The sequence below is a fragment of the Lagopus leucura genome, unplaced genomic scaffold (genome assembly GCF_019238085.1).
Source record: "Lagopus leucura isolate 7727_CA_CO unplaced genomic scaffold, USGS_WTPT01 Super-Scaffold_100002, whole genome shotgun sequence".
Classification (NCBI taxonomy): Eukaryota; Metazoa; Chordata; class Aves; order Galliformes; family Phasianidae; genus Lagopus; species Lagopus leucura.
This window is the reverse complement of record NW_024962263.1, coordinates 39,217,703-39,222,516: the sequence shown is the minus strand read 5'-3', so window position 1 is coordinate 39,222,516 and position 4,814 is coordinate 39,217,703. Positions and strand designations below refer to the sequence as shown.

Below are 4,814 nucleotides of genomic sequence, written 5' to 3'. Positions count from 1 at the left end.
TTATTTTATTTTATTTTATTTTATTTTATTTTATTTTATTTTATTTTTCCTCAGGTCTTCATCTTTTAACTCTCTCACTGGTGATCTGAGCTGAAGTATCTCCAGGTGACTATTACAACCTGGTCTTTCTCTAACCCTTTCTTCAAGATCTGCTCAGACTGCATATAGCTCCTAAACGTGTCTCTGTCATAAATTAAAAAAACCTGCTTTAAACTCTGATGATGTTAGTCCCTGCCCTCTTTATCTTATTAGCTATTCTTCAATTACTGTATCTAAAAGTTCTAGGAAAAATCTATCTTTTACTAATTACCAGCCTCTCTGAGCTCATGTTTTTTGTGTGGTTTGATAATCAAACCCCATGGATAATTCTAGAGATATTATGGTAAGCTGGTAAAACCATTTCTCCTGAACTAGGCTTAACTAGGGCAAAGTAGGGGGAGTTTATGCTTCAAGAAGTGGGAGTTGATCACAATGGATTGGGCATGGGTAAGACACTTACATTGTCAGGGACTGCATATTGTACATGTGTGATGGTGCACTATTGTAACAGGATTTACAGATTTCAATACCAGAAATGTAGTAGGCATTTATTGATGAGATGTTGGTCAGCTGTTAGTAGAGAGAAACTTCGCATAGACACTTAGATCTAAAATATAGCTAGACATCTGAATAATTGTAAACGAATCCCACTCATTTTATAGTAAGCAAATTAAAAACTTTCAAATTTTCTTTATATTGCCAGAATGAAGGTAGATCCTGAGGCAGTGAAGGATCTGGTCACAATAGGGAGAAAGGAATAAAGATAGTAGATGCCAAAACTAGTTCAAAACAACATGTTCATCCTTACAAATACCACCTCAATTCATCAAGTAGAGAGCTAAAGGAAGAAGATCAGAAAAAGAAGTTGGATGTTGTGTTTTGGCATTAGATTTTTACATAAAAAGAGAAGGTGGGCTTCATGAGTTCCATGAAAGCTGCAGTGTCCTTATCTTACGTGACTTTTCAATTTTCAAATGGAATTTGACCATTTAAATTTTCTTCTATGCGAAAGTTTTCTCAGAGCCCTGGAAACAGAGGAGACAGTTTACTTTTGTACTATTTGTCTCTTTCAGACAGTTCAAAATAGATGAGTATGCAGATAGTAAAAGTCAGTATAAGCAGTAAGCAATTTTGAAAATATATAGAGGGGAAAATTCTCATTTGCTCATACCAGTGGCCTGGAAATATATTAGATATAGAGAAAATCACCACTTTCTTGTGGCAAGAAATATCATAAGGTCATATCCTGGTACCTATTCTGTCAGCAACAAAGCCCTGCTAAGTCTGGCTTGTTACTCTTGCAAGTGCTGATATAAGAAAAAATAGCAATATAGTCCCTGGTGCTGAGGTGTCGATAGTGGTGTCAAGTTTTTAACACCTGCAATATTTTGTGCTTCAGGATACAACTGTTCAAGGTTGTAACCTAGACTAAGGGTATGAGTTTGTTATAAAGGATGGCTGTGTGGATCAAATCCATCCTTAGACTCATCCCAAATCACAGAATCACAGAATCACAGAATCATAGGTGTTGGAAGAGACCTCCAGAGATCATCGAGTCCAACCCCCCTGCCAAAGCAGGTTCCCTACTCCAGGTCACACTAGTAGGTGTCCAGGTGGGTCTTGAATATCTCCAGAGAAGGAGACTCCACCACCTCCCTGGGCAGCCTGTTCCAGTGCTCCGTCACCCTCACCGTAAAGAAGTTCTTTCGCACATTTGTGAGGAACTTCCTATGCTCGAGTTTCTTGCCATTTCCCCTTGTCCTGTCTTCACACACTGCTGAAAAGAGTTCGGCCTCGCCACTCTGACCCCCACACCTTAGATATTTATAGACCTGGATCAGATCCCCTCTCGGTCTTCTTTTCTCAAGGCTAAACAGAACCAGTTCACTCAGCCTTTCTTCATAGGGGAGATGCTCCAGACCCTTAATCTCTTACCTTGAAAAATTTGCCAATTTTTTTTTTTTTTATCTAATCTTTTTCACCCACAAAATTAAGTAATACATGCCTATCTGAGAAGCTATGATCAGCAAAATCATGTCAACTATCATCAGATACTCAAACATCACTGTAAGAGTTTCTCTGCTTATATCATATGTTACATAGGCCTTCATAGCCCCCTCTGCTTATATCGTTGGTTTCACTAGAAAAAGGCTGCTGTCAGTTCTCTGCAGAGAAAAAACAAGATTCCCCCTAGGAAAACCATATTGAAATGTGTAGAAGGAGCATGGGACCAAATTGCTTGTTATTTAGCACGCATTGTTTTACATATATATGATTCATGAAGAATTTGAAGAAGTCTACTTAGCTATGTACAAGTAAGAAATGTCTAATTTCCAGACACCTTTTTTCTGCTTTACACAACATACATTCATATTTCTTGAGGACTGTTTCTACACTATGCAGAAAACTTGGACTGAGTTAAACCAAATAAGACCTTCCTCACTCTTCCACAAGCTGCTGACACACTGAAAAGATCAAAAACTTTATTCAGAATGAGAAACATAAAATTGTTCAAGTGGATGGACACACAAATGTCCTTCTCTGCATATTTCCAAGTATGTCTTAAAAAAAGAAAATACTGGATATTTTGCTGGAAAATCCAGTGCTATTTTTATACCAAATTCCACTTTACTGTTTTTGAATATTTCCCAAAATTTAGCTTTAGATTTTCCCTAGTGCTGGTGTTCTTGATTTAATATCTTTTGGAAAGTTCAGGTTCTCACTTGTAGGTACAGATTTGAAGGAAATCATTTTGTATGATTGAATCCTTTGTATAAGATTCAAAAATAAGTTCCAGTGGATATAAAGTAGCTGGAGAGTTGGAAAAAATACTTTTTATTTTATTTTATTTTATTTTATTTTATTTTATTTTATTTTATTTTATTTTGCTGAATTCACGTATATTTTTCTGCCTGACCTCATTTCAGAAAGATTGTATACGATAAATGGGAGAAATGTCATGGAAACTATCCTCAGAATAAGTAACTATTTCCAAATATGAGTGTGTATAATTGCAGACAGATAGCTTCACGAAACAATTTTCTTAAGGTAATATCGCTTTATTATAAATCCAACCAGAATGAATAGGTGATATTATTAGAATAGCACTGTCTCTAGGAGTCCTTTCTAGACATTAGCTCTTCTCTGAGAAGTACAGTAAAGACTGCATGTTTCCTGACATCATTCCCATACCATTTTTAATTGCAGCAGTTCTGGTTTCTCTCTTTCTGTCTTCCACCTTGTTTTCGTTATAGAGGTGGGCACCTCAGCATTCAAGGGGCACAGGTGTTAACATGGTTGGGTCAAGTCTTTTCATAGGAACAAGCACATGAAATTATAATTAGAGAAGGCAAGCTGACTCGAACTTCACTCCGTTGATTGCAGTTGCATGTGATATCCCTCCAGGATGTTTGATTTCTTGGGCTGTATCACAGAAAAGGTAGGCTGCAAGCGACAGCTAAATTGAGAGGTCAAACAACTTCAGCATCTGTAAAATGCCTGAAATGTTCTCTTCTTTCCACAGTATATTTTCTATTATTTTGTAATTTCTCACTTGCTATTTACACTAAAGGGGCAATACATCCTTGTGAAATTAACCCACACTCTTTCCTTTACCGGCTTTATATGTTACTGAGAAGGTGGAAGGTTAAATTGGATATATTTATTGGCTTGCTCCACTGCTCATCTTCCTTTCAAGCCAAAGCTTGTCAAACTCACAACTGAGTTTATTCACGTAATCATCTCTACTTTCAGGAAAATAAAATAGGTTTTAGTCTAGTATTCAAGTCTGTTCAGAGAATAATGTGCAAAGTGGGTTTTTTTGTTTTTTTTTTTTAAAGAAGGCATACAACATCAAAGAGCAAAGCAAGAGAAACCTGCAGCTTTGTAATTTTCATTTTTCAAGAAAACTGTGCAATTCAGATGGTGTTAAGGTTTCCCCCCTATCTCATATTGAAAGTATTAGTTTTGGTTTTAATTACTGATTTCTTTGTGGTAACTGTAACATCTCAGAGGAACGCTTTGAAGGAAGGAGTCTAATGTCATCTTTACAACTCAGACACTGAACACTTGATCAAAAGCTCTTCCATCTTGTCGCTTAATCTGATTAACGCTCATTTAAAAGATAAGTGCAAAACCATGATAATTCAGCTATCAGGCTAGATACCTGCACTGAATGGTCAAAATATTCTGTAGCGTCTGTAGATGGCACAAATTTTATATGTCTGTGTGATACTCAATGCATAAAAAACTGACCCCATCCTGAGAGCGCGTTATTATATTCCTATTTCTTTTGTCTGTATTTTCCAGGTCAGTGACTTGCCAGGTTTTTTTTTTTGCACTTCAGCGCACCCTCGACTGAAGAACTCTTGGACATCCCCTCATCACCTCTGCTTTGTTGGCCTGTTCCTTAAGACACTGTTTCAAAAAGTAGATGTCTGATTCCTCTGAGTAAAAGAAAAAAAAAAAGGAAAAAGAAGAAGATTTAAAGCAAATCTTGAAGTTTCAGGGTATACAGATTAAGATACAAAGTTTTTCTTCCACATACTTTTTTTTTGTTGTGGGAGATAGAGATGTGTACTTCTTCTAACTACACCTAGAATAAAGGAATTACAGAATCACAGAATCATGAAGGCTGGAAAAAACCTCTAAGATCATCTAGTCCAACCACTGACCTGCCACCACAGTGCCCACTAACCCATGTATCCCAGTGCCACATGCACATATATCTTGAATGCTTCCAGGGATGGTGACTCCTCCACCTCCCTGGGCAGCCC

At 37.0% G+C, this 4,814-nt stretch overlaps 1 long non-coding RNA gene across 1 annotated transcript in view; it reads left to right on the top strand.

Annotated features, from left to right (window-relative positions):
• Positions 1–4,814, top strand: part of LOC122178680 — a 5,767-nt gene that overhangs the window by 179 nt on the left and 774 nt on the right. Inside the window, exon 2 of the long non-coding RNA XR_006178419.1 lies at positions 3,424–3,478. This is a non-coding gene — a long non-coding RNA (uncharacterized LOC122178680). The remainder of the gene's footprint in view (positions 1–3,423; positions 3,479–4,814) is intronic.